Source organism: Rana temporaria, chromosome 2, assembly GCF_905171775.1.
Source record: "Rana temporaria chromosome 2, aRanTem1.1, whole genome shotgun sequence".
Lineage (NCBI taxonomy): Eukaryota > Metazoa > Chordata > Amphibia > Anura > Ranidae > Rana > Rana temporaria.
This window is the reverse complement of record NC_053490.1, coordinates 287,578,315-287,599,572: the sequence shown is the minus strand read 5'-3', so window position 1 is coordinate 287,599,572 and position 21,258 is coordinate 287,578,315.

The following is a 21,258-nucleotide window of genomic DNA, read 5'->3' as shown; positions in this document are numbered from 1 at the left end:
AAATTTAGGGTTAGAAAAAAAAAAACTTTATTCATGCGACTATAATTCAAAAATATTACTACATGTGTAGGTTTGTGATGTAGATAGTTACAGCCTTGTACTGCAATATCTATGGTTAATAGTCCCACTGAACAATGTAGTGAATGAGTCTGTCACATAATAAGTGTGAATGGTAAATCAACTAGGCAATGCAGCAGTATTCACTTTAATTTGTTACCATGCTGTAGGAGCATAGATCTCAACTGATGATAGTTAAGCTGTCAATGTGAAGCTCAGTCCCAGAAATCAATATCTTATACAACTCATCAACACATCAACAGACAACACCCAAAACCAGGTGCTTCGATGCCATTACATTTTTTACACCTTAATAATATCCCTGAGGTGCTTATGTATCTGCATGCAGCCAGAATGGAAGATTAGAAACATTAATTAATGTTCTGTGTGTTTACTAACTATAATGTGTGGCACGACCTTAAGATGAGGTGAACATGACCAAGAAAAGCTGACTCAGAACCTTTAACCACTTCTGGACCGAGACTCTTTTTGAGATCTGTTGTTTACAAGTTAAAATCATTTCATTTTGCTAGAATATTACTTAGAACCCCCAAACATTGTGTCTGTGTGTATATATATTTTTTTTTTTTCAAGACACCCCAGAGAATAAAATGGCGGTCATTGTAATACTTTATGTCACACTATATTTACCCAGCAGTCTTACAAACACCTTTTTTAAAAATACATTTTTTTAATTAAAAAATAAGACAACAGTAAAGTTAGCCCAATGTTTTCTATATTGTGAAAGATAATGTCACTCCGAGTAAATTGATACCCAACATGTCATGCTTCAAAATTGTGCCGGCTCGTGTAATGGCGACAAACTTTGGCACTTAAAGCTCTCCATTGGGGACGTTTAAAAATTTCTACAAGTAACTTGTTTAAAGTTACAGAGGATCCGGTAAAAAGGTAATGGGAGGTAATTGGATAAAAAGAGAGACTGCACAATTAAGAGATATAGTTAAATGGGGGAAAAGTGTACCTTTTCAAGAGTTGAAACACAACACTAATTTAATGGTAATAAATGAGTGGTGGTACCTCCAGCTGAGTCATTTTGTTGAACAGTTACCCCAAACAATAAGGACTGGAGATGATTTAACATTAATTGAATGGCTATGTATAGCAGAAAATACCAAAAACAACATTTCCTGGATATACAAAATACTAACAGCAATAGACCAACTGGAGATCCAAAAATGGGAAAGGGAATTGGAGGTCACAGAAAGATAAAATCATTATCAGAAAGATTCTGCATTTAACTCGCAGTTCCACGGTTGATACTAAAACAGCAAAAATGAATTACAAATGTTTGACAAGTTGGTACGCAACCCCCGACAAAATCAGTAAATTCAAACCAGAAAAATCAGCAGATTGCTGGCGAGGATGTAAGGCAACAGGGGACGATGGCCCATTTGTGGTGGGATTGCCCAAAAATTTTAATATAATGGAATAAGATCTTACAATTAATAAAAGCAATCACTAAAAAGGAAATCCCTGAGGATCCATGGTTTGTGTTGCTACATGGTATAGAAGGACCAGTGAAACAATATAAAGAATCAGTAATTCCACACTTACTAAATGTAGCAAAAAGACTTATTCCTTAAAAATGGCAAGAGGCGGAAGGCCCTACAGTACAGGAATGGATAACTAGTGTTGAGGAGACACACAGATTGGAAAGGGCCTAGAAAGGGCCAAGAAGAAAGGGTCTAGAAGAAAAAAGCGAGGGATCCAAAGATTAATGGGTGTGTTGGAAAGACTTTAAAAAGTCCCATAGGTTTCTCAAGGAAATAAGACCCCAGAAGGCGGGACCCCTTCCATAGTGGGAACAGAGGATAAATGTCAAAAAGACAAATACTGGAAGTAAAGAGATAGGAGGCAAGAAGGGTGGGAGGGTATAGTATCCACGAGGATGCAAATATAATATAAAGGGGAAGATAACAGGATTTATAGGAGTGTTGTTTTCTTTTTGCACTATATGCAAATATATTATGTTTACCTCTATATTTGATAAAATAAAATAAAGAATAAAAAAAAAAAAGTTACAAAGGGAACTTTTTTGCTAGAATTATTGCTCTTGCTCTAACAATCGCAGTGATACCTCACATGTGTGGTTTAAACACTGTTTTCATATGCTGGCATGACTTACGTATGCGTTCGCTTCTGCTTGCAAGCTCCACGGGATGGGGTGTTTTTATTTATTTTTCTTATTTATTTAACTTTTTATTTTTACAGTGTCCATTTAAAAAAAAATGGATCACTTTTATTCCTATTACAAGAAAAAAATAATTACTAGAAAAAAAGCATGACAAGACCTCTTGAATGTGAGATCCGGGGGTCAAAAAGACCTCAGATCTTACATTTACATTTAAATGCAATAAAAAATTAATAAAAAAAGTATTTTTTTTTTCAATTAAATTTTTTTCCCCTTTAAGACCACTGGTGGAAGTGATGTTTGATGTTGCTTCCACCATCCAATGGTATGGAGACAAGTGGGGGTCATCTTCCCCTCACTCTGCATCAAGCTTCTCAGGGGAGTAGATCGGATCGTCTCCACTGCGTCCGACAGCTTTGGTAAGCGGCGGAGATGACTAGAGCATGGCGGGGGCACACCTCTCCCACCACCTAAAAAAAGTGATCTTGCGTGAATCCGCCGAAGAGACCACTTTTTTCTGAAAGCCAGCCGCCCGCTGTTTACGAAAATATTGGGGTTATGGCAGCTATCATTGTGTAGAAGAAAGAATGTGGCCGCACACTGGAAGGAGAAGTTTGCTTGACAGGAATCTTTGCTGTTGCATTCCAGCAATTCCAGCCTTATATTCTGCTATCGACTTCTCTGTATTATGAAACAGACATTTCCATGGTTTTACCGGCAAATGCTCTCCTGTTATATCATAGATTACGTTAACAATCTCCCCCCAGAACACCTGTATCTTTGGGCAGTCCCACCAAAGGTGCGTGAAGGTACCCAGTGAATTGCATGCCCTCCAACACAGTGGGGATACAGCTGCCACGAAACTTCAGTGCCCTCAGCGGGGTCACATACCACCTTGCAAGGAGTTTAAAATACATTTCTGCCATCTTAGCATCAATTAAGGAATAGCATGCTAGTTTCAAAACCTTCCTCCTCTGATGCTTGTTCAAATCGCGGGTGTATCAGTTCTCTTTCCTTCACAAACACCATATATATTTTTGAAATACTATGCTGAGTACTGGTAGGGGAGTTAAACAGCTTCTATATTGGTCTAAGCTTATCTTTACCTCATAGTGGCTCGGTAGTGTCTGTGCAAAGTGATATATTTGTGAATGTCTACATTTATCCAATGGCATATTACCCCATGTTTGCTTTAACAACTTAAGCCCCGAGCCTGTTTTTCAGACTCGGTATTTACAGGTTAACCACTTAAGGACCCATTCACGCCGATATACGTCGGCAGAACGGCACGGCTGTGCACAATCATGTACCTGTACATGTCTCTTTAAGTGGGGTCGCTAGCGCGCTCGTGACCCAATCCGAAGATCCGTGACCACGCCGGCAGGACTCGCGGACCCGATCGCCGCTGGTGTCCCGCGATCGGTCACCGGAGCTGAAGAATGGGGAGAGGTGTCCGTGAGTCTCAGTGATCGTCTGTTCCCTAATATAAGGAAAGACGATCACTGACGTGGCAGAAATTTTGATGGCAGAAATTTTCAGGTAATTTTTTAAGGAAATCTGCAGTTTTGAAAATATTAGAATGGCTTTTAAAAACAAATGAACATGGTCTTGTATATAAAATATATGCAAACCCAAAACCAAAAAAGTCTGACCCCTCTACCAGTCTGTGGTTGGATAGAATAGTGAAAGGAGAAGCAGCATACTCTGCTCTCTCCTTTTGTCGGCATCTATTATAAGCTCATCCTTTTTGCTGAAAATAATAGCTGGTAGCGGAGATTCCTTCTAAGCACGGATGGGGAATTGAATAATTTCTCTCTTTCAAAGAGAAATGTAAAAGTACTGTATATGGCTATCTTTGCACTGTAGCTGTGGTTAGGAGTGTAAGCAATAACTGAGAAAAATATACCGTTCTGTTTCAAGCACCGCTTTATGCACTGACATATCTCCTTTAGACCTAGGTCCATCTGACCAGTATGATCACCTGCTAAATAAGCGCCCTTCACAGACAGCTCAACTCTCCAACAAGACAGGGCAGTTTAATCTAACATATAGTGCCTTAAAAAAGTATTCATACCAATGAAATTTTCCACATTTTGTCATGTTACAACCAAAAACGTAAATGTATTTTATTGGGATATTATGTGATAGACCAACACAAAGTGGCACATAATTGTGAAGTGGAAGGAAAATGATAAATGGTTTTCAATTTTTTTTACAAATATATATCTGAAAAGCGTGACATGCATTTGTATTCATCCCCCCTGAGTCAATGCTTTGTAGAACCAACTTTTGCTGCAATTACAGCTAAAAGTATTTTTGGGAATGTCTCTACCAGCTTTGCATATCTAGAGAGCTCAAGCTCTGTCAGATTGGATTGAGAGCTTCTGTGAACAGCAATTTTCAAGTTTTGCCACAGATTCTCAATTGGATTTAGGTCTGGACTTTGACTGGGCCATTTTAAACCATTTGATCTAAACCATTGTAGTACTGTGTGTATGTTTAGGGTCACTGTCCTGCTGGAAAGTGAACCTCCGCTCCTGTCTCAAGTCTTTTGCAGACTCTCAAGCCTCGTACACGCGATCAGTCCATCCGATGACAACAGTCCGAAGGACCAATGTCATTGGTTAACCGATGAAGCTGACTGGTGGTCCGTCGCGCCTACACACCATCGGTTAAATAACCGATCGTGTCAGAATGCGGTGACATAAAACACAACGACGTGCTGAAAAAAAACGAAGTTCAATGCTTCCAAGCATGCGTCGACTTGATTCAGAGCATGCGCGGGTTTTTAACCGATGCTTTTGCATACTAACGATCGGTTTTGACCTATCGGTTAGGCGTCCATCGGTTGAATTTTAAAGCAAGTTCTCATATTTTTGACCGAAGGTTAAATAACCTATTGGGACTACACACGATCGGTTTGGACTGATGAAAACGGTCCTTCAGACCGTTGTCCTCTGGCGATCCTATCGTGTGTACGCGGCCCAACAGGTTTTCATCTAAGATTCCCCTGTATTTGGCTCCATTCATCTTCCCATTGACTCTGACCAGCTTCCCTGTCCCTGCTGGAAAAAAAGGGATGGTTTGTTCAGGGTGATGTGCAGTGTTAGTTTTCTGCCACACACATCATTTTGGTTTTAGGCCAAAACGTAAAATTTTGGTCCCATCTAACCAGAGCACCTCCTTCCACATGTTTGCTGTCTCCCCCACATGGCTTCTCGCAAACTCCAAATGGGACTTCTTACGGCTTTCTTTTAACAATGGCTTTCTTCTTGCCACGCTTCCATAAAAAACAGATTTGTGGAGTGCACAACTAATAGTTGTCCTGTGGACAGATTCTCCCACCTTAGCTGTATGTCTATGCAGCTCCTCCAGAGTTACCATGGACCTCTTGGCTGCTTCTCCTTGCCTGGCCTGTCAGTTTAGGTTGACAGCCATGTCTTGGTAGGTTTGCCATACTCTTTCCATTTTTGGATGATGGATTGAACAGTGCTCTGCAAGATGTTCAAAGCTTGGGATATTTTTTTATAACCTAACCCTGCTTTAAACTTCTCCACAACTTTATCCCTGACCTGTCTGGTGTGTTCCTTGGCCTTCGTGATGCTGTTTGTTCACTAAGTTTTTCTAACAAACCTCTGAGGGCTTCACAGAACAGCTGTATTTATACTGAGATTAAATTACACACAGGTGGACTATGTTTACTAATTAGCTGACTTCTGATTGCAATTGGTTCCACTGGATTTTAGTTAAGGTTATCAGAGTAAAGGGGGCTGAATACAAATGCACGCCACACTTTTCACATATTTATTTGTAAAACATTTTGAAAACCATTTATAATTATGTGGCACTTGGTGTTGGCCTATCACATAAAATCCCAATAAAATACATTTACGTTTTTGGTTGTAACATGACAAAATGTGGAAAATTTCAAGGGGTATTAATACTTTTATCGAACACTGTACTTTTTTTTGTCAAAATACAATACATGAATGCTATTTGGTTATATCAAAGTGTAAACATCAATGATATTCAACAGCTTGTACCCACTATGAAGGCTAGAAAATACATGCAGGTAAACAGATTATCTTACAGACGTTGCATTACAAGTTGTAGTTACACAGGATTGCCATTAGATGTCAACACAAAGATATTTATACATTGCATATAGAGTCAGGCAGAACATCCCCCCAGATTCACATTAGAACTCTCGTACATCACAACATTTTGGATACAAACCCCGAACCGCATTGATGTCTATAGGACCTGAATTAGAAAAATCAAAATCAAAAGTCGCAATTTTGAAGGCTAATATGCAAGTTATTGGCCATAAAGAGGGTATGGGGCCCAGGTACTGCCCTGGGGGACATGTATGCAATTTTTTTTTAAAAGATTGTTTTTACAGGAGCAGTGATTTTAACTACTTGCCGACCTGCTGCCATCATTTTACGGCGGCAGGTTGGCTCCCCTGCGCGAGAGCCCGTAGCTATACGTCGGCTCTCGCGCAGGCCACTAGGGGCGCGTTCGCGCCCCGCGCTCGCCCCCGTGCTTTTTTTTACGAAAAATATGTAGAAGAATATGTATCGGCCTAAACTGAGGGGAAAAAAACGTTTTTTTATATATTTTTGGTATAGCAAAAAGTAAAAAATATTATTTTTTTACAAAATTGTCGCTCTATTTTTTTTTATCGCGCAAAAACTAAAAACCACAGAGATGATCAAATACCACCAAAATAAAGCTCTATTTGTGGGAAAAAAAAAAAGCCAATTTTGTTTGGGAGCCACGTCGCACGACCGCGCAATTGTCAGTTAAAGCATCGCAGTGCCGAATCGCAAAAAGTGCTCTGGTCTTTGACCAGCAATATGGTCCGGGGGTTAAGTGGTTAATGATGCGTGAAGTGAAACAATTAAAAAAAAGTGAAACAATAAAAAAAACTCCTTTAAATATAGTGCTGTGGGGTTCCCTTAGACTGCATGTAAAGTGGCACATCTTTACCATGTATGGAACCTTCTTTATAAAGAAAAAAATGACATTTAAATTTCCGGCAATACAATACAATTGCCGGTAATACAAAAATGTTTAAAAAAACGGCATGGGGGTCCCTCTCCCAATTCATACCAGACCCTTTAGATCTGGTATGTATTTTAAGGGGGAGGATGCGCGCACACCACTCCGCCAACCCAATGATTGTCCACATACAGACCGTCGTCCCCTTTTAATAGCATACAGGCTACTAGACTGCTATTTTATTTTATTTTACTCATTGTATTTGCCAGAGGTAGGTATGGTTTTAGTAACCGCTGGGTGCTGTTGCTGCTACTACTACTTATATCCAGTTTCTGCCATACATATATTAACAACAGATATAGTGCTGGCGTGACTTCCCTCTCTTTTCTCTTTTCTCTCTGTAGTATATGTTGACTTAACACATCTAGGGCTAGATTCAGCAAGAATTTACTCCGGCGTATCTATAGATACGCCGCGTAAATTCAAAGCTGCGCCAGCGTATCTTCTTTCTGTATTCAGCTAAGCTAAGATCCGACTGGCGTAAGTCTCTTATGCCGTCGTATCTTAGGGTTGCATATTTACGCTTGCCGCTTGGTGGCGCTGCCGTAGATTTCAGCGTAGAGTATGCAAATGACCTGGATACGCCGATTCAGAAACGTACGTGCGCCCGGCGGATTTTTTTACGTAGTTTGCGTAAGGCTTTTTCCGGCGTAACGTTACTCCTGCTATATGAGGCATAGCCAATGTTAAGTATGGACGCCGTTCCCGCATCAGATTTTGAAAATTTTACATCGTTTGCGTAAGTTGTTCGCGAATAGGGCTTTGCGTAAATTACGTCCACGTCAAAAGCATTGACTATTTGCAACGTGATTAGGAGCATGCGCACTGCAATACGTTCACGGCCGGCGCATGTGCCGTTCGTGAGAAACGTCATTTACGTGGGTTAAATTTTATTTACATAAAACACGCCCACCTCCTGACAATTTGAATTTGGCGCGCTTACGCCGGCAGATTTTACGCTACGCCGCCGCCGCAACTTACGGAGCGAGTGCTTTGTGAATACTGCACTTGCCTGTCTAAGTTGCGGAGGCATAGCGTAAATAGGATACGCTATGCCCGCATAAACCTACGTCCCCCTACCTGAATCTAGCCCTTATTGTGTCTACTTTATGGTTTCTTCAATGTTTCTTGTTACCTGGTATGTCCCCACATGAGCTCACAGCTAACTCATGCATGCCTTGTCCTTGGGTTTACTGTATTTCAGACACAGTCTAGTTACCTTGTTTTTAATACATTGTTGATGTATCATAATTAGGGTTGAGCGAACCCGAACTGTAAAGTACGGGTTTGTACCAGACTTTTGGGTTTTTGGTACCCGGACTCGAACCCGAACAATTTGCTGTAAGTTCGGGTTTGGTGTTCGGCAATGTAATGGCGCGCTGCAGGGCAGCCAATCAACATTTGTTTAACTTGTTGTGTGACCTAGAAGCCATCACAGCCATGCCTACTAATGACATGGCTGTGATTGGCCAGTGCAGCATGTGACCCACCTCTATATAAGCTAGAGGCACACAGCACAGCACGTCACTCTGCTTTAGATAGGGTAGGGAAAGGCTGGCGCTGCTGCTGCTCTGAGGGAGAGAATTAGATAGGAGTCAGACTGTCCTGCTTCAGAAATCAAATTACTCAGCAATCTACATAGCTCAGCAAGTCACTCTGCTTTAGATACTTTAGGGAAAGGTTCCTGGTTTTGCTTTTAGGGAGAGAAATAGATAGGAGTCAGTCCTGCTTCAGAAATCAAATTAGACCAGCACTGCATATGTAACTGTGATATATCTGCTTTAGATACTTTAGGGAAAGGTTCCTGCCTGGTTTTGCTTTTAGGGAGAGAAATAGGAGTCAGTCCTGCTTCAGAAATCAAATTACACCAGCACTGTATATGTTACTGTGAGATATCTGCTTTAGATACTTCAGGGAAAGGTTCCTGCCTGGTTTTGCTTTTAGGGAGAGAAATAGGAGTCAGTCCTGCTTCAGAAATCAAATTACACCAGCATTGCATATGTTACTGTGAGATACACCCATTAGATACTTTTCTTCTATTGTGCTAGTCAAAAAACATCCATTTAGGGAAAAAAAATTTTTGCAGTATTTCCTCCAGTGTTTGCAGTGTTTCCTCCATATCTGTACGTGTGAGATAAACACTTTAGCTAGTGTTCTTCTATTGTGCTATTCAAAAAACACCCATTTAGGGCAAAAAAATATATTTTGCAGTGTTTCCTCCAGTGTTTGCAGTGTTTCCTCCATATCTGTACGTGTGAGATAAACACTTTAGATACTGTTCTTCTATTTTGCTATTCAAAAAACACCCATTTTATGTTATTTTTAGTTATTTCCCTATCCACATTTGTTTGCAGAGTACTTGCCATGCTCTTACCAACATTTTGCTGCCATTTGCAGCCCTCTAGCCCTTTCCATTACTTTTTTAGAGACATTTTAGTACTCAAAAATTTGGGTCCCCTTTGACTTCAATGGGGTTCGGGTTCGGGGTCAAGTTCGGGTCCCGAACCCGGATTTTTTTCCGAAGTTCGGCCGAACCCGTCGAACCTGAACATCCAGGTGTCCGCTCAACTCTAATCATAATTAATATATATCATACATTTAATTGTGTCTCTTTAGTCTACCTAGAAAAAATTATTTAAGCTCCTGAAGAAGCGATTTTTGCGAAATTCATGGAGCTTTTAGCAATATTCATTAAAAATGTGTCGTGTTGAGTGTTATCACGGTTCTCTGGCCCTGTACTTTCAACCCAAGTGGCTATTATTGGAGATATCAAGTGTGCAACTGTAGGTTGCTGCAGTGATGTTTTTATCGTGTTTTTATAATATTTATGTGAATTGTTATAAATAAAACGTGTTTTTTATCAGCGGTGCCTACAAAGTCCATGTTTCCTTCTTCTATGTACTTTGTTCCATAAATTAGGATGTGCCACTGAGTTATCTATAAAATACACTCCTGTACCATCCTGTGTTGGTGTATTCATTTTCAAAAAATAAAAAACAGGGGAAAAAAAGGGGCACAGAAGAGGGAGCAATATTCACCTCAATATCCGTCCCACAAGAAAGAACTACATCGAAAGCAATAACATATGTATCAACATCAAATATATTAAAACAACAACAATGACTTATAGTAAATTAATGAGGAAGTAGACACGAATAACGTACCCGGAGCTTCAAGCCTGGTCAGAATGTTAGTAAGTTAGTAATAATAAAATTAAATAAAATGAAATAAAACTGGATCCAAAGACCACGCCCCCCGAGTATGTGAAATTCGTACATGTGGAAGAAAAATGGGAGGACTCATGGATCACTTATTGGCTAAATATCATTTATAATGTAAGTTGTAGGATGCGCCGTCGTATCTCTGTGCCGTATTCTCGAAACTAGATATGCCTGAATTAGGGCTTGATCCGACCGACGTAAGTCTCCTTACGCCGTTGTATCTTGGGTGCATATTTACGCTGGCCGCTAGGGGCGCTTCCGTAGATTTACGCGTCGAATATGTAAATGAGCTAGATACGCCGATTCACGAACGTACTTGCGCCCGTCGGATTTAGCTACGCCGTTTACGTAAGGCTTATGTCCGGCGTAAAGTTACCCCTGCTATATGAGGCACAGGTAATGCAAAGTATGGACGTCGGAACAAGCTTATGTTTTTACGTTGTTTACATAAGTCGTACGTGAATGGGGCTGGGCGTAGGTTACGTTCACATCGTTGCCATTGAGCCGTCGTATCTTAGAGCATAAATTTGACGTGATTCTGAGCATGCGCGCGCATGTGCCGTTCATACGGGGCTTCATTTAAATGGGGTCACGATAATACAACACGCCCACTACCAGCCTACTTTGAATTACGTGGGCTTACGCCGGTACATTTACGTTACGCCGCCGTAACTTAGGGAGCAAGTGCTTGTGAATATTGTACTTGCCTCTCTAGGTTACGTCGGCGTAGCGCATACGAGATTCGCTACGCCTGCACAGAGATACGCCGATCTCTGTGAATCTGGCCCAGAGGTGTTATGTAGTCCAAATACAGTGTTATGTAGTTCCAACAAATTTTTCTAGGGTGACAACACTGCTCAGTGCAGTTTCTATCCTAGTACTGTACAGGAACTATGTTAATGACAGAATTAGCAGGTTAAAATTAAAGGGTTACTAAAGAAAAAAAAAAACACTTTACCACTGGGCCAATTTTGGCACTTCTCTCCTTCATGTAAAAATCAAAATCTTTTTGCTAGAAAATTAATCAGAACCCCCAAACATTATATATATTTTTTTAGCAGACACCCTAGGGAATAAAATGGCGGTCATTGCAACTTTTTTTCTCACACGATATTTGCGCAATCATTTTTCAAACGCCTTTTTTTGGGAAAAAAAAACGGTTTCATGAATTAAAAAATAACAAAACAGTAAAGTTAGCCCAATTTTTTTGTATAATGTGAAAGATGATGTCACGCCGAGTAAATAGATAGCTAACATGTCACGCTTTAAAATTGCGCACACTCATGGAATGGCGCCAAACTTCAGTACTTAAAAATCTCCATAGGTGACGCTTTAACATTTTTTACAGGTTACTTTTTTCGAGTTACAGAGGAGGTGCTAGAATTGTTGCTCTCGCTCTAACGCACGCAACGATACCTCACATGTGGGGTTTGAACGGCGTTTACATATGTGGGCGGGACCTGCATGCGTGTTCGCTTCTGCGCACAAGATAACGGGGACAGGGGCGTTTTGAAAAAAAAAAAAATATTTTTATTTTGCTTAATTCTTTTTATTTTTACACTTTTTGTTACATTTTTTTTTTATCACTTTTATTCCTATTACAAGGAATGTAAACATCCCTTGTAATAGGAATCAGTGTGACAGGTCCTCTTTATGGAGAGATGTGGGGTCAATAAGACCCCACATCTCTCCTCCAGGCTTACAAGCATGAAATCGGTGAAAAAAAAAATCACTTTTTACATACCAACAGCCGCGATTGCGGCTTTGTTTACTTCCGGGTACCAGGCGTGACATCATAACGTCGCGCCCGGGCCTCCGACGGTCATAGAGATGACCGGTGGCAGTAAACAGCCATTATGGCCCTATTTTCTGCTGTATGTAGCTAAATGTATCAGTTACTTTTAAATACCCTTACATGCATACAGCCAGCGTATTGAAGTAGCTTGAGCTAAGTTATTTGAAACGTGCGCTAAACAATGCTCTGAATTGTATTCTACCTGAAAGCTAATATTTCACAAACAAAATCCATCTGTCAATGTTCTCACTCTATCTGCGTCACAAACTATTTTAATATTGTATTATAAACCTGCTGGCTGATAATGCAACAGTGAAAATGACAGTGGAATGCAATCCCTGGCAGACAATTATGAGACAATTATACACATTCATATGCAAGGTCACTCTCTTCCTTGTTCTAAACTTAACAACTTACACATCCTATTCTGTGAAATCTAACAAGGTTTCACTGGTATGCTGGGTTTGTCGTTTTTATTTAATTTGTTCTTCAGAAAAAGATAAAACGGCCAGGAAGTGGTGTTACCCCTGGAAAAGATTTACATATGCTCTATAACGATATAAGATAGGGACCCAGAATCCATCCTTAAACTGACACTAAATGATATCCTACATAATGGTCCTGTATTTTTTTTTTCATTAAATATTTTTTTTGCAGTATTTTTCTTTTCCCCCCTATTTTCCATTTGTTTTTGGTTTTTTTTTGTACATTCTTTTTTATTTATTTTTTTAAGTGTATTTTGTGCGTGTACTCGAGAGAGGAGCCGGAAGTAGGCAGGCCTCCCCCAGAGGCAATCTGCCACCTTTCTCCATGCCCCGGGTGGCAATGTGAGGGGGTCCTCCCACACAGCCCGCCCTACCTGCTCCACTTTGAAGCCCAACGGGGCAGAGGCACTCCCTATAAGGGAGTGAGAGGATCTAGCCCGCTCAACCAGCCCTGTTAGTCCTTTGCCTCTCTTTTTAGAAACCACATGGTCAAAGTGCATGCATGTTAACCCAATTTCGAGTGCGTGTAAGTGTGGTGGTTTTTGTGGGAGAGGGTGGGCGTACTAAGCACAGGCTTACCTCGCATAGCACACCCACCGGGAGCCGGGCTGAGACCACCAAACTCAATTCACATGTAGCTGAGACCGGGATCCGAACCCCTAGCTGCAGAGGTGAATGGCTTGTCAGCGCAGTGCCAATCGCGTTGAGCCACCCCAGCTCCTTTTTCCGTTTGTTTGGAACGAGCAATGCACACTGGTTGCAGTCATGTGCACTGCTCTATTTACACTACAAATCCTATAGTCTATAGCAAGCAAGAGAAGGTTACCACATACCATTGGATCATGGAGAATGAATGCAGCCTAACAGGGAGTTGGATTACAGCAGGAAAGAAAATTTGGGGGAGGCTGAGAGCAATTGAAGAAGCTTTTCTTAAAGTGTTAAAGTGTTACTTAACCCACAACAGTAAAATCAGTCTGTATATGCAGTAAAGCATGCTATACGTACGGTGGAACCAAAGGGGTTATTCCTCTGCATTGTGTAAAAAGGTTGTTTGATCCTGTCTCCTCTGATTCTCCCCTTCTTCCACTGTCCCCAATCCCTCTCCTGATAAGATAGAGAAGTGGGGCACTCTGCACATGTTTTTTTTTCTCTCAAACAAAAAAGGTTATACAGTAGGTGCACGCGACATTGTGTCAATCTCGCTCCCTTTCTCGGCGAGATTGACCACCTACGAGCCCCATCGCGGGAGCCAGCGCCGAGCTGGCTTGCCGCGATGGAGACAGAGCCGTCATAGAAGCGACGGAGATCCGACTTGGATTCCCGCCAATTCTACACGTGTGCGGCGTTTGTTATGATAAAAATCCGGCATGGGTTCCCCCCTCAGGAGCATACCGGGCCCTTAGGTCTGTTATGGGTTGTAAGGAGAGCCCCCCTACGCCGAAAAAAACGGCGAAGGAGGTCCCCCTACAATCCATACCAGACCCGTATCCAAAGCACGCTACCCGGCCGGCCAAGAAGGGAGTGGGGACGAGCGAGCGCCCCCCCCTCCTGAGCCGTACCAGGCTGCATGCCCTCAACATGGGGGGTTGGGTGCTCTGGGGCAGGGGGGCGCACTGCGGCCCCCCCACCTCAGAGCACCCTGTCCCCATGTTGATGAGGACAGGGCCCCTTCCCGACAACCCTGGCCGTTGGTTGTCGGGGTATGCGGGCGGGAGGCTTATCGGAATCTGGGAGCCCCCTTTAATAAGGGGGCCCCCAGATACCGGCCCCCCACCCTAAGTGAATGGATATGGGGTACATCGTACCCCTAACCATTCACCTGTAGGAAAAATGTCAAAGTTAATAAACACACCACACAAGGGTTTTTAAAATAATTTATTTTTCTGCTCCGGAGGCTCCCCCTGTCTTCTTTATTAGCTCTTTTACCAGGGGGAGCTTCTTCTTTGACGTCTTCGGGTGGGTGGGGGCCGCCGTCTGGTTCTCTTCCACCGCCGGGGGGGGGTCGCTTTTAAAAAAGCCCCCACCCCCCGGCGGGTTTGCTCCGGCGTCTTCGGCGGGGGGGCTTCTTCTTCCGCTATCCCAACGGGTCTTCTCCGCTATCCGGGGGGTCCACGTGGGTAGGTATCACATGGGTAGGTACCAGAGCATGATGGGATTGTGAGGTCTATATAAATCCGATGCAAGCCGCGCCCCCGTCATTGCAGCGAGGAAAGGCGACGTGTCAACATCGGGAGAAGAAGAGAAGTGAAGAACATGACGTCACAGCACGGAAGAAGAACTCACAGCACGGAAGGAGAAGAAGACGTACAGCACGGAAGAAGAAGGCACCGGACAGCGAGAGGAAGAACCGGGGTGCGCCGAGTCAACAGCGGAGAGCGGCGAACATAGAAGGAGACCCCCGGAGAGTTGAGAAGACCCCCCGGATGGCGGAGAAGACCCGTCGGGATAGCAGAAGAAGAAGCCCCCCCGCCGAAGACGCCGGAGGAAACCCGCCGGGGGGTGGGGGCTTTTTTAAAAGCGACCCCCCCCGGCGGTGGAAGAGAACCAGATGGCGGCCCCCACCCACCCGAAGACGTCAAAGAAGAAGCTCCCCCTGGTAAAAGAGCTAATAAAGAAGACAGGGGGAGCCTCAGGAGCAGAAAAATAAATTATTTTAAAAACCCTTGTGTGGTGTGTTTATTAACTTTGACATTTTTCCTACAGGTGAATGGTTAGGGGTACGATGTACCCCATATCCATTCACTTAGGGTGGGGGGCCGGTATCTGGGGGCCCCCTTATTAAAGGGGGCTCCCAGATTCCGATAAGCCTCCCGCCCGCATACCCCGACAACCAACGGCCAGGGTTGTCGGGAAGGGGCCCTGTCCTCATCAACATGGGGACAGGGTGCTCTGAGGTGGGGGGGCCGCAGTGCGCCCCCCTGCCCCAGAGCACCCAACCCCCCCATGTTGAGGGCATGCAGCCTGGTACGGCTCAGGAGGGGGGGGCACTCGCTCGTCCCCACTCCCTTCTTGGCCGGCCGGGTAGCGTGCTTTGGATACGGGTCTGGTATGAATTGTAGGGGGACCTCCTACGCCGTTTTTTTCGGCGTAGGGGGGCTCTCCTTACAACCCATAACAGACCTAAGGGCCCGGTATGCTCCTGAGGGGGGAACCCATGCCGGATTTTTATTTAAAATCCGGCGGGGACTTCCCCCTCCGGATTCATAACAAACGCCGCACACGTGTAGAATTGGCGGGAATCCAAGTCGGATCTCCCGTCGCTTCTATGACGCGCTTGCTGGGATGTGCTGTCACTTCCAGTGAGTGCGAGATCTCGGCACCATGTCGCCGAGAATCAGCGCGATGCTGTCGTGCTAAAAACACAATATCACAAACACCTACTGTATTGAGCAAAAGAAAAACAACAGACGTTTCCAGAGCACAAGCAATTCACATACTCAGTAGAGTAAAGTATACAATTAAATCAGTCAGTACAGTAAATCAGCAACACCAAACCATGAATAAGCACATCCTATGTTTTAAGTCCAAACAATTACGACCTCCTAAGGTATACTCATACATCCATAAATGTAAAGCACATGTATATTCAGAACCATATGACCCATGCGGGTATTAGAATAATCGATCATACACCAAATCCACCGGGACCAGACCAGGGACATCCAACCACGAGGCCCACAGTTTATCAAATTTGGCTAGCGTCCCCCTACGCTGATAGTTGAGTTTTTCCAATTGGAAAGTATCACCCATTTAAGCAATCCACTCCTGCACTGTGGGAGGTTCAGTGGATTTCCAGTGTCTCATAATCAGTTTACGAGCCTGAAACACAGCTCGACACATAGCTTGCTTAGGGATATCCTCCACTTGAAGGCCATCTATTATCCCCAGCAAGCAAGGTTAAGGACCTAATGATATCTGTACCTGGAAAACCCTGTTGAGAGTGTCAATGACTTCCATCCAATATAAGTGCAATTTTGGGCAGCGCCGTAAAAGATGTATGAGATCACTATGGTCTCTACAGCATCTGGTGCAGGTAGAGTCTATACTCACCCCCATATGGGCCAGTCTAGCCGCCGTGTAGTGTACCCCGAGGATTATATAGAGCTGCAATAGCCTCTGTGCCACATTCAATGAGCACCGTGGACCATAGACAGACATGCTAGGTAAGTGAACAGTGGCCAAGTAATCAGACAGGGATTCCAACGAGTATGATTGTTTAGATTCGTATAAAGAGGAGTAGAATCTCACAAGTTCTGACATAGTTTGGTCTGGGGAGTTAGTCACTCCACCAAGGTGGGTATGCAGCACCCAGATAGAGGGGGACACTTGAGTGGGCTATTGTTGCTAAAACGTGTCCAGTGTGTTCACCCTCCTCGTAGAATGCCACTCTATTAACCACTTAATGACCCACCCATAGCCAAATGACACCTACAAGGCGGTTTGTTAATTCTGGGAGGGCATACATTAACGTCCTCCCAGAATCGCGCTCCCATGCACCCCCTGGATTACTGTAAATGGCTGCTGATATCAGGCATTTACCGCGTGATTGTTCCATCAAATGACGGAGCGATCACTTGTAAACAATTTAGCATCATGTCATGACGCCGGTTCCTCTCTCCCCTCTCTGTACCGATCGGTACAGTGTGAGAGGGGGAGAGATCCATCCATCCATGCTATGCCATCCCTGCCATACTCTGAAATACCCTGCCATACTCTGCAATACTTTGCAATACTCCGCAATACCCTGCCATACTCTGCCATACCCAGCCATACTCGGCAATACCCAGCTGTACCCAGCCAAACTCGGCGATACCCAGCCGTACCCAGCCATATTCAGCCGTACCCAGCCATATTCAGCCATGCCCAGCCATACTTGGACATGCTCAGCCATACTCAGCCATGCTCGGCCATGCTCGGCCATACTTGGCTGTACTCGGCCTCTGTATGTGGCCAGGCTGTGGAAGTCTCACACATGTGATATTGTCGTACTCAGGAGGAGTAGGAGAATCTATTTTGGGGTGTCATTTTTGGTATGTACATGCTATGTGTTAGAAATATTGTAAAAATGCGTTTTAACCACTTCCCGGCCGTCATATGACTTCTTTGACTTTGTGCGGGGATATCTGAATGATGCCTGCAGCTACAGGCATCATTCAGATATCATCTTTTTCAGCCGGAGATTCCCTACACTATGAGATTGATCACATTGGCTGTTCTATCGATTGATTGTTCTTACGGCAGGTGAGCTGGGACTTCCCCCCCCCCCCCCCGCCGCCCTCCGATGCTTCTACCGACTGACCGCTACGATCAAAGCCAGGATAGTTTTTTTTTTCAGGCTTCCCAGCCTAGAGGTGAGATGTGGGGTCTTATTGACCCCATATCTCACTGTAAAGAGGACCTGTCATGCCATATTCCTATTACAAGGGATGTTTACATTCCTTGTAATAGGAATAAAAGTGATAAAAAAAATGTATTTTTGGGAAAAAAGTGTCAAACTAAAATTAATAAAGTAAAATAAACAATAAAAAAAATATATTTAAGCGTCCCTGTCCCCGTGTGCTAGCATGCAGAAGCGAACACATATGTAAGTCCCGCCCACATATGAAAACGGTGTTCAAACCACACATGTGAGGTATTGCTGCGAACGTTAGAGCGAGAGCAATAATTTTGGCCCTAGACCTCCTCTGTAATTCAAAACTAGTAAAAAAATGTAAAGCGTCGCCTATGGGGATTTTAAAGTAACGAAGTTTGGCGCCATTCCAAGAGCATATGCAATTTTGAAAGGTGACATGTTAGGTATCTATTTACTTGGCGTAACTTCATCTTTCACATTATGCAAAAACATTGGGCTAACTTTACTCTTTTGTTTTTTTTTTAAGCACAAAACTGTTTTCTTTCCCAAAAAAAACGCATTCGAAAAATTGCTGTAAAAATACTGTGCGAGATAAAAAGATGTATTGTATTTTCAAGGGTCTTTGCTAAAAAAACATACATAATTTGTTGGGGTTCTATATAATTTTCTAGCAAATAAATGATGAATTTCACATGTAGGAGAGAAATGTCAGAATTGGCCTGGGTGCTCCAGAAGGCCTGAAGGTGCTCCCTGCATGTTGGGCCTCTGTATGTGGCCACGCTGTGTAAAAGTCTCACATATGTGGTATGGAGTAATAGCAGAATGTGTTTTGGGGTGTAATTTGTGGTATGCATATGCTGTGTGTGAGAAATAACCTGCTAATATGACAATTTTGTGAAAAAAAAAGAAAAAAAATCTTGATTTTGCAAAGAATTGTGGGAAAAAATTACAACTTTAAAAAAACTCACCATGCCTCTTTCTAAATACCTTGGAACGTCTTCTTTCCAAAAAGGGGTCATTTGGGGGGTATTTGTATTTTCTGGCAAGTTAGGGTCTCAAGAAATTAGATCAGTCAGTACTTCAGGTGTGATCAATTTTCAGATATTGGCACCATAGCTTGTGGACTCTATAACTTTCACAGAGACCAAATAATATACACCAATTTGTACTTATTTTTACCAAAGATATGTAGCAGTATAAATTGTGGCCAAAATTTATGAAGAAAAATTACAAATTTGCTAAATGTTATAACAGAAACGAAGAAAAAATATTTTTTTTACTGAATTTTCAGTCTTTTTTCTTTTATAGCGCAAAAATAAAAAAAAAACAGCAGAGATTAAATACCACCAAAAGAAAGCTCTATTTGTGTGAAAAAAAATTAATATGGGTACAGTATTGTATGACTGAGATATTGCCATTCAAAATGTGAGAGTATCGAAAGCTGGAAATTGGTCTGGTTAGGAAGGGGGTTTAAGTGCCCAGAGGTCAAGTGGTTAAAGAACCTCTTTCTCTCCGCCACCGAGGCTGTAGGTCAGTACAGAGCATCCTGGGCCGAAATCCGCCTCTCCCTATTAGCATCTTTTGGGTCAGCAATAAATCTCCCCTCCAAGTCCTCCGCCATCTGCTTCATTCTCTCCCTCTGAGCATTTGTCTTTCTCTTGATAGCTTGAATTTCTCTAATAAAGAGGCCCCTCAGAACAGCCTTAAAGGCCTCCCAGGTCATGGCCACACTCTCCCCATCAGGATGGACATGCCAAAAGTCTATAATTTGAGATTCCATCTGCTCATGGGAAGGGAAGAGATATAGCCAAAACGCATTCATCTTCCACAGGGCCTTGGCCGCCGTGGAAGGAGGGCGTACCTCTAATGTCACAATCAGTGGGAAGTAATCCGATACACTTCTGAGAGCATAGGCCACCTCCGAGATGTATCGTTCAGCCGCATATGAACATAAACATAGATCTATCTGTGACAGGGATTAGTAACTCTTAAAAAAAGCAGGAGAACTGTTTCACTCCCGAGTTTTTCGCTCGCCACGGGTCCTTCCATCCCACCTCCTCAATACATTTCTTAAGGGCAGTATGATTTGTTCCCCTCCCTCCAGCCACTGGTGGATGTTTGTCCAATACCTGATCTTAAGTGGTTAAAAGGCAAAACTAATATATGAGATAGACTCATTACATGCATTAAAATATTGTGAAAAAGTGCAATATTCTAGGCTCAAAGCGTCAGACTCTAATCAGCTAATTAAGCCATAACACCTGCAAAGGGTTCCTGAGTCTTTAAATGGTCTCTCAATCTGGTTCAGTAGGAATCACAATCATGGGAAAGACTGCTGACCTAACAGTTGTACAGAAAACCATCATTGATACCCTCCATAAGGAGGGAAAACCTCAAAAGGTAATTGCAAAAGAAGTTGGATGTTCCCAAAGTGCTGTATCAAAGCACATTAATAGAAAGTTATGTGGAATGGAAAAGTGTGGAAGAAAAATGTGCCTAAGCAGCAGGGATGACCACAGCCTGTAGAGGATTGTCAGGAAAAGGCCATTCAAAAGTGTTGGGGACTTTCACAAGGAGTGGACTGAGGCTGGAGTCAGTGCATCAAGAGCACCACACACAGACGGATCCTGGACATGGGCTTCAAATGTCGTATTCCTCTTGTCAAGGAAAAATAGACCTGGTCTGTTGCTCAGTGGTCCAATGTCCTCTTTTCTGATGAGAGCAAATTTTGCATCTCATTTGGAAACCAAGGACCCAGAGTATGGAGGAAGAATGGAGAGGCACACACTGCAAGATGCTTGCAGTTCAGTGTGAAGTTTCCACAGTCTGTGTTGATTTGGGGAGCCATGTCATCTGCTGGTGTTGGTCCACTGTGCTTCATTAAGTCCAGGGTCACCGCAGCCGTCTACCATGAGATTTTAGAGCACTTCGTGCTTCCTTCCACAGATGAGCTCTATGGAGATGCTGACTTCATTTTGCAGCAGGACTTGGCACCTGCCCACACTGCCAAAGGCACAAAAATCTGATTCAATGACCGTGGGATTACTGTGCTTGATTGGCCAGCAAACTCACTTGACCTGAACCCCATAGAGAATCAATGGGGCATTGCCAAGACAAAGATGAGAGACTGA